This window comes from Sinocyclocheilus rhinocerous, unplaced genomic scaffold (genome assembly GCF_001515625.1).
Source record: "Sinocyclocheilus rhinocerous isolate Xijiao unplaced genomic scaffold, SAMN03320098_v1.1 scaffold185, whole genome shotgun sequence".
Lineage (NCBI taxonomy): Eukaryota > Metazoa > Chordata > Actinopteri > Cypriniformes > Cyprinidae > Sinocyclocheilus > Sinocyclocheilus rhinocerous.
Window position 1 is genome coordinate 61,013 of NW_015662163.1, and position 9,343 is coordinate 70,355.

Genomic DNA, 9,343 nt, shown 5'->3' on the forward strand with positions numbered 1-9,343 from the left:
TATTTTTCCTGCGGCGCCCGGGGAGCAGTTGGGGGTTCGGTGCCTTGCTCAAGGGCACCTCAGTCGTGGTATTGAAGGTGGGAGAGAGCGCTGCACATTCACTCCCCCCACCTACAATCCCTGCCGGTACGAGACTCGAACCCGCAACCTTTGAGTTACGAGTCCGACTCTCTAACCATTAGGCCTCGACTTCCCCTAATTTCAATTTTAATTTTGATCAGTTGATGGGAAAAGTATTCTTAAAATGCATTCAAAATTCGGAATAATTTGTAATATATAATTATTCACGGTATTTAGAAGTGCCCACGATAACAATATCGTGCATATTCATTACCGTGATATATTGCATTACCGAATACCGGCACAAGTCTAATTGACACACAGCGCAGATGTTCTCCGGAACTCTTCCGTTCTCTCGGCCCGGGTTCATTCCCGGGCAAAACCCGCTGCGCTGCCCCGCTGGATCCGTGTCTTCCTCGGATGCGAACGGCGCGGTGCAACGTGACAAAAGACAATATAGAACCCATTATAATCCGTAATACTATGTACAGTGAGTGGATGCCGACAGTAAACTGATGCCCCAGTATATTTCTGACGTACAGTAGTACTCAAGCACTCGCGCTGTTTCTTACACGAAGGACAAACGTATTTGCCAATCATTACAAGCGATGTCACGCGTCCAGTGTAGACAGTCTCAAGCTTGCGACGTTGTGGGTGCAGGGCAAATCCTGTCAGTCCAAATGTAAGAAATAAGGAAAATAAAACAACCTCAATGGAATGGCGCCAAAGAGGCCATTACGGCAAATACAGTAGTATACAGCAATTTAAAAAAATACAGTAAGTCTCTGTATGTGGGGTTTGACTTCACAAAAAATTCCCATGATGCAAAGGGTATTACAGTTACTTACTGTAAAGGGAATTTGCAGTATTATACTGGGTGATATACAGTAAATAACTGTAGAAATTACAGAAATGTCTAACAGTGCACAGTAAGACTTCCTTGTAAATGTTCCTGTATTAGAGATGTAAATAAATGCATCTAGAACAGATATGATTCAAACCTACGAATTTTCATTCATTGCGGTGTGGTCGATATGTGTGCATAGAGCGAAGCTTTGTGTTTAAATGGTATTGATCATCTAGCTTGCATAAATGTTCCATTTTCTCCAGTATTCACAGTCTGTGAATATATTAAGCAAATGAATGAATAAATATGAAAGATTGTATCATAAGGTTTAGTGTTTCAGTTTGTAAATTCAGAGGTTCTTGTACTTATAACAATGAGCAGTGGGGAAGTAGTCTATTATTAGATTCTTATTACTAACAAGCAGGGAGATATTTTGCTGTGTTGCATTAGTCCAGTTTAACGTCTCTCTTCTATCAACAGAGCATACTGATGGAAACATTTAGTGAAATCAGCTTCTATGCCCTTATTCACTCTGTTTCTCCAGAGGTTATTGTCAGTGTTTTGAATTTGAATTTTGAATCCTGAAAGTCATTTCAGTCTATACACAGATGTTACATGCATGGAAATGGTGTTCAGAGTTCTCATCTATACAGATGTTAGTAAGATCTATCATTGTTTGGAGATGAAAGTAATTACTACACAAACTGTGGACACATTAGAGGAGTCACTGGCAGTAAAACTCTGACCTTTTTTCAAACAAAGCTTTATGCCTTGCTTTTGTGAATGACAACACACACCTTTTTCTTTTCTTTGTCCTTTTTTAGTTGCTTTTCATATCATTCTCCTTCATTGACTTCCAAAAGGGCAACATTGTAATGTATTTCTTTTAGATGCACTAAACAGTTTTTTCAGTGTTTTCTTATTTCTCAGTGTTTCAGTCAAATGTATTTATATTAAATGTCTTGTTACATTATTAACTAGCCTATTTAAAAACTCTATTACAATTTGAAAGAAATATGCACAAAAATTTCCAATACCTTATTATGGAGTCTGTTTCCTTTTCCTTTTTGATTTCTGGCTTTTTCTACAGATTCTAGATTATCTAGAATTATTGAATGTATTTTGAAAAGTTTAAAAAAAGTTTCCTTTTCTGACTTGCAAGTTGCAACAAAATCTCGGTTTATGCTTGTTTAGTTTGTCATAATATGTGCCCTGACATCTCACTCAAAGAAATTCTAGGCCTATATTTTACGAGTAACAGAATAGATAGACAAGAGTTTGTCAAGAAAACACAAAGTTCTCAGACTTTATGCATTATTTTGCCCACATGCCATTTGAAATGCATTCTATTTTGTATTGAATTCTATTTTAATGTTTTAAAATGCAATTTTAAAGCAGCTGTTTCTCACTTCTTCAATGTCACATGATCCTGAAAACAAACCACTTTCGATCGTTTTAATGCAGCCTTGCTAAATAAAAGTATTAATTTTTTTTCAAGAAAAAAAATCTTAATGACCCCAAACTTTGAGTGGTTGTGTACGTGTTTGAGAAATCAATTCTATGATTAATAGCTAAAGAAGATAACATGTGAAAGTCCTGTGGAGACGTTCTTTACAGTTGGGAACTGAAGTGCTGCATTATTTGTGGTTGTCGTTTGCATTTGCTTGCACATTTGATGCATTTCACTCATGTGTTATCATAGCTGGTACTTAATTGCCACTCATTTGCATAAACCAGTGTGGTTTAATATCATTTCCAAATCAAAATGTACACCTGCATGCATTGCAAGTGTACTGATGACTTTATGATATCTTGACTTTCTCATCATTCTGTACTAGGACAGCATATGATTGCAGTGTTTAAAAAAAAAACAAAAGCACAAGATAATGCTGAGATCATCTGTGCTTGCATGATGTTTTCATAAAAAACATTAAGAGACAACAGCTACTGCATTTGTTATTCTTTGATCATGCTGCTGACATTTTAAAGCTCAGATTTTCTTTTCCACTCTACACTAAATTTGATTAATGAACGGTATTCCTCATGCATGACCAAATCCTATTGCATAATTACATATAAAATTCATTGTATGTTATGATCACTTAACACATTGCTTTCTGAAATACTTAATTCTGATTTGTGGCATTCTGCATATTTTATATGTAATGTCTAATGAATACCAAACCGTTTAACGGACTACAACCAATTTATTCTGTATAGCTGTGCTAGTTTCACGGCTCTTAAATCACACAGCAGTCTCTTTTTTTTTCTCACATAATACAGAAATTTGTGCCTATCTAGGCTATTAAGTATGTAGCTTTCATTTTGTGTGTATTCCATTGGATTCACCCCTAGCTTCACTATTATGCTGCTCTATAATAGACTATTTGCTAAATGTAGCCCATAGGTTTAGGCTTATAGTTTTGGGGCATTGTAGAGCATATCATGAGTGCTAAATCAATAGTTCTCAAACATCCTAAAAGCCCTTTTTCCTCCTTGTTTCTGTTTTTTTATTTACTCTCCCATTACATTGTGGGAAACTTGTCAGTAAAATATGAATTGTTTTGTTTTTTATCTTAAGCAGACTTTAACTCCAGGCAGTTTTTTGTATTAAATACCCAATGCATTTTAATCTTATTTTTGGCTTATATAGCTCAATTTCATGCCGTTGTATTACATATTTAGGTTGTGTTTCAAAGTAATGAACAAAGCATTCATTATCAATAAATGTAGCCCTACAGTTTTTTGTTTTAAATCTGCTGGTAGCCTTGTTCTGTAAAAAATGAAAAGATAATGCCAAAGCACCCACTGGTGCTTAAATTGATAGCCTGCACTTCAAATTCCTCAAGGGCCCCATGAGAATCAATATTGTTGGTAGAGAATACTGGTCTGGAACAAGAACAAAGGCCCATCTGAAGTTAAAAGCTTTATGGTTTCCTAGTTGCTATAATCTAGAACGCACACAAGCACTCATTCAATCAAACCATCAGTGCTCTCTGCCCTAGGTCTCACATCTGTTGAGGTGAAGTAAAAGGTTCTTAATTAACGCAGCAGGAAATCTTTGCTTTCATCTTCTCGCTGTATACAAATCATCAGATTTGATCACAGCTCAGCGCCGATCAGCTGCTTGCCCGAAGCCGGTATCCAAATAGATTAGCTCATCATTTTATAACCTCTTTCTTTTCATGAAACTTCATGGCAAAGCTTGAGACAGTGCTGGCTTTCATCACTGTTAGATAATGTGTGTCTTAAGGGGCTTTCACAATGACAGCGATTTGCCATTTTGATGATTGTGGAATTGATTTTATTCCCTTAACCCGTAATTTTTTCTTGTGATTCATCCACAGGTTGCATTGAGTGCCCATTTCCTCCTGCCTCCCCTAGTGGGATGGTTCTGCATGACAGGGAGGGTATGGTTCTGTAACCCCCTCTCTGTCCTCCAGTTCCCATCCCATAAACCCAGTGGACCACAGCCATAGTGTTCCCTTCAATGAACATCCCTCTGGAGCCCTAGATCAAGTAAGTCAGCCACGTTGGGTTTTACAGACCCAGACTCTCAGTCAATCCAGTGACCTCCGTTATTAAAAAGCTAGATTTTCTCTGTACACTTCAGTAACTTTCATTTAAAGCACCTACAGACTACTTAAAAAAAAAAAAAAGGATCTAGACCCATTTTGTATGTGATACTAAAGCTAAAAAGTGTTTTGAAGACATTCACTTCCATTGCTGTAGGCGTACAATATTGATGAAAGTCATAAATGCTGTCTTTTTTCATGGGCTGGAAATGTTTGCCCACTTTTTAACCATCAAGGTCCTCTGTGAAGTCACAATCTGTGCTGATGTGCAGCAGGTTATAGATGTGGATATGGTGCAATTGTATAAACACTTTGCCAAGCCATAGTGAGGCTTTATTCGTGTGGCTTATAACTAGATGTAGTGTAACAGACTTTACAGTTGCTATGGCAATGCAAAAAGTGATTTTGCACACACATGAATCTATGACTAGACTGTCTCAGTGTGTAGAATTTTCATATTCACTGATAGCGTGACTTTCATATATGCTTGATGTTACATAACTTCTGCTTACTTTTGCGGTTTTGTTACGTTTTCCTTTTACACTGATAGGTAAATGCAGAGTAGTTTAGTTTATTTAAAAAAGCACATTTAAATTAATTAATAATACAAACAAAAATAAATAATTAAAATAATGACAAAAGGATCTAGACCCATTTTGTATGTGATACTAAAGCTAAAAAGTGTTTTGAAGACATTCACTTCCATTGCTGTAGGCGTACAATATTGATGAAAGTCATAAATGCTGTCTTTTTTCATGGGCTGGAAATGTTTGCCCACTTTTTAACCATCAAGGTCCTCTGTGAAGTCACAATCTGTGCTGATGTGCAGCAGGTTATAGATGTGGATATGGTGCAATTGTATAAACACTTTGCCAAGCCATAGTGAGGCTTTATTCGTGTGGCTTATAACTAGATGTAGTGTAACAGACTTTACAGTTGCTATGGCAATGCAAAAAGTGATTTTGCACACACATGAATCTATGACTAGACTGTCTCAGTGTGTAGAATTTTCATATTCACTGATAGCGTGACTTTCATATATGCTTGATGTTACATAACTTCTGCTTACTTTTGCGGTTTTGTTACGTTTTCCTTTTACACTGATAGGTAAATGCAGAGTAGTTTAGTTTATTTAAAAAAGCACATTTAAATTAATTAATAATACAAACAAAAATAAATAATTAAAATAATGACAAATAATTAATTTAAAATAAAGAAATAAATAAATAAATGTATATGCTACCTTTAAAGCTAAAAAATATGCAGAGTTTTATATCCACCAGGCAGTTATTTTGTGAAATCTAACAGGCTATGGGTGACAACAGTACTGCAGTGTTATTTTAGTATCATTTATATACTTTTATAGTGTTTTTAATATTTTGAATTAGTTTTTTATATTATATATATTCAGTTTTCTTTTTAATTTAGTTTTAAGTTTCAGTAATTGTATTATTATATTTATATTTTATTTTGTTTCAGCTTTATTTCAATTACTGTTTTTTTTTTTAAAAGTGCATGTTTTAATTTTAATTTTTTAATTAATATTTTAACAGTAGGTAACAGTATAGGACTGATGACCATATTCTACTGCTGTGTAAATGTAGCCTAAAATGCCTGTAAATTCTGACACAATGCTTTACTTCTTGCACAGGTTACATTGGGTGCCCATTCTCTGCTGCCTCTCCCCGGTGGGATGGTTCTGCATGACAGGGAGGGTGTGGTGCCGTAGCCCCCTCTCCTTGAGATCTCTCCCACCCCATAAACCCAGTGGACCACAGCCATAGTGTTCCCCTCAATGAGCATCCCTCTGGAGCCCTAGATCAAGTAAGTTGGCAAATCATCCAGAAGCTCGAAGCTGTATTAAAAAATAACCTGAATTGGCAACAGCTGAAACTGTGGATCCAGCAGTAACAAGCTTTTTTATTGGAGGAAATGTTTACATAATCATCCAGTGTTTTGGAGTAACTAACTACAAGTTGTGATGGTACTAACTGGACTGCATTCTTAGTGGCGTGACAGTAGCTCAGCTGTTTTCAAAATAGTGTAGCTCTTCCAGTGACAAGCTATTTTCTCCAAGTAATGGCGGCATGACTAAACATTGCATCACTGTTGTTTATGTCACATTATATTACACATGTAGCCTCATGTGTGCAGAGGCAAAAATCAGATACTCGTAACATAATATTGGGTATTCATTTTATTGATTCAGATGGTTTGATCATACATTGTTTTATAGTGATTTAAAAAAAAACAAATTAATACACCACCATTCAAAAGTTTTGGGTCTTTCAGATTTGTGGCATGAAAAAATTAATACATTTATTTAGCAAGAATGCATTAAATTTATTAAATGTGACAGTAAAGACATGCATAATGTTACAAAAGATTTATTTGCTTTTCTAAATGCTGTTCTTATGAACTTTCTATTAATCAAAGTATCCTGAAAAAATGTATCATGGTTTCCACCAAAATATTAAACAGCACAACTGTCAAAAAAAACTTTGATGATAAGAATAAATGGTTCTTGAGCATAAATCAGCATATTAGAACGATTTCTGAACGGTCATGTGACACTGAAGACTGGAGTAAAGGCTGCTGAAAATTTAGCTTTGCCATCACGGAAATAAATTTCATTTTAATATATATTCAAACAGAAAATAGTTCATTTAAATTGTAATAATATTTCACAATAATACTGTATTTTTTTTTGTTAAATAAATGCAGCCTTGCTGAGCACAAGACTTCTTTAAAAAACATTGTGAAATCTTACTGACCTCTGAAAATGTTGAATGGTATTGTAAAGTTGTTACTGCTTTTTCTATGTTTATATAAATTAGGGTGAGTTTATATATTTATTAGCGTACAAGCAAAACACTTAGCATTAATATTATTGAAAATATATCTTTTTTTTTGTGCATGTCAAGCTGCCCATTCCTTTTTTCAGTTAATTATATAATTGCCATATAATTATATTACACCCAATTAAAATTTTTTTTTTGCTTGTTGTGTAGCTTTCTAAAAATATTCAGTAGCTTGTATCTTGGCACACAATAGTTTCACTTCTGCTTGTGTTTTTCTTATTGGGATAAAGGCATCTATTAAATGAATAAATGTAAATGTGGAAGTAGCTTCCAAAACTGTAGCTCTCATAGTTCTCTTATTGTTGAAGTCACAACTGCCAACTAATTGTCATCACTGCAAAGTTAACCGATAAATTGTGTCCATAAGACAGTAGTTTCTGTTCAAACAAGTAAGGTATTCAGCGCAGCACACTGCTTTGAGGTGTTTCAGATATGAATGATCGGTGCTGGGGACAGTCGGTGCAGGTGTAGCAATTTTCCATGGCCCCACTGCATGGTGTTTTCTGCATTTGCTTATACTAGATGTGCAGTGGTAGTTCAACAGAGCCTACAGTTGTCATGGTAATGTGAAACCCCATTGTGCCTGCACTGCATCTGTCTGCGCTCTTTTATTTTGCAGTTACATTTTCACACTCACACTTGGGTAGTTTAATTATTAGCATGGTTTTAATGTATGCATGTTTGCGCTTTTGCAGTTACATTTTCACACTCACACTTGGGTAGTTTAATTATTAGCATGGTTTTAATGTATGCATGTTTGCGCTTTTGCAGTTACATTTTCACACTCACACTTGGGTAGTTTAATTATTAGCATGGTTTTAATGTATGCATGTCTGCGCTTTTGTTGATTGCTGTATTCTTGTCTGGACTTTGATACTTTCTAGTTCCGCCCACACTGAATTCTAATTAGTCTGAATTACAGATTCACATGTATATTAATCATCAAATATGGGCAAAGAGAGATGGATTGTTGAAGTTAAGAAAATTTGATACAGAAACTCACCTAATAACATTTTATATATTTGATGATAGTGCAGACCTTTTTTAGTTTTGTAATAGATATTTTAGTCTAGAATTGTGCCGTGATTGCTTTCATTTTGGAAAAAGTGTAATTCATTCTGTTTTCACCAACAGGCTTAGAGTGCCAATAGAATTTTTTTTTCACATTTTGTTATGTTGCATTATTATGTTAAACTGCTTTAAATGACTTTTTTTCCACATAAATCTACACCCCACTCACCATAATGACAAAGCAAAAACCGGATTTATCACAACTTTGCAAATTTATTAAAAAGAAAACACTGAAAAAATGACATTCCGCAAGTCTTCATACCCTTTTGCTTTGACACTTAAAATTTAGATCAGGAGCATTCTGGTTTCACTGGATCATCTTTGAGATGTTTCTATACTCCGACTGGAGTTAACCTGTGGCAAATTCAGTTGATTGGACGTGATTTGGAAAGGCACACACACCTGTCTATATAAAGTTTAACAGCTGAAATGGATGTCAGAGCAAACACTAAGCCATGAGGTCAAAGGAATGGCCTGCAGAGCTGAGAGACAGGATTGTGTTGAGACAGATCTGGTGAAGACTACAAAACAATTTCTGCTGTGTTGAAGGTTCACAGGAGCATTTGGCCTCCATAATCCTTAATGGATGAAGATTGAGGACTCTTCCTAGATCTAGCCTCCTGGCCAAACTGAGCAATAGAAGGAGAAGGGTCTTTGTTAGAGAGGTGGCCCAGACACTGATGGCCACTCTGGTTGAGCTCCATGATCTTATATGGAGATGGGAGAAACTTACAGAAGGACAAACATAACTGCGACACTCCACCAATCTGGGAAACCTTGGACTTGGAAACCAAGCTCCGCTTATCACCTGCATAATACCATCCCAAAGGTGAAACATGCTGGCGGCAGAGGCGGCAGCTGGGGGTGTTTTTCAGCGGCAGGGACTGGGGAAGTGATCAGAGAAGACGGAAAGCTGAATAAGCTGAATG

At 35.9% G+C, this 9,343-nt stretch overlaps 1 protein-coding gene across 3 annotated transcripts in view; it reads left to right on the top strand.

Moving 5' to 3' along the window:
- Window positions 1-9,343, top strand: part of ncoa1 (nuclear receptor coactivator 1) — a 62,959-nt gene that overhangs the window by 8,588 nt on the left and 45,028 nt on the right. For 2 of the 3 annotated variants that reach the window (XM_016537523.1, XM_016537527.1), the window contains exons 2-3: window positions 4,255-4,426; window positions 6,134-6,306. The gene's annotated coding sequence lies outside the window, so the exon portion shown is untranslated. The remainder of the gene's footprint in view (window positions 1-4,254; window positions 4,427-6,133; window positions 6,307-9,343) is intronic. The other variant, XM_016537525.1, reaches the window with a different exon arrangement.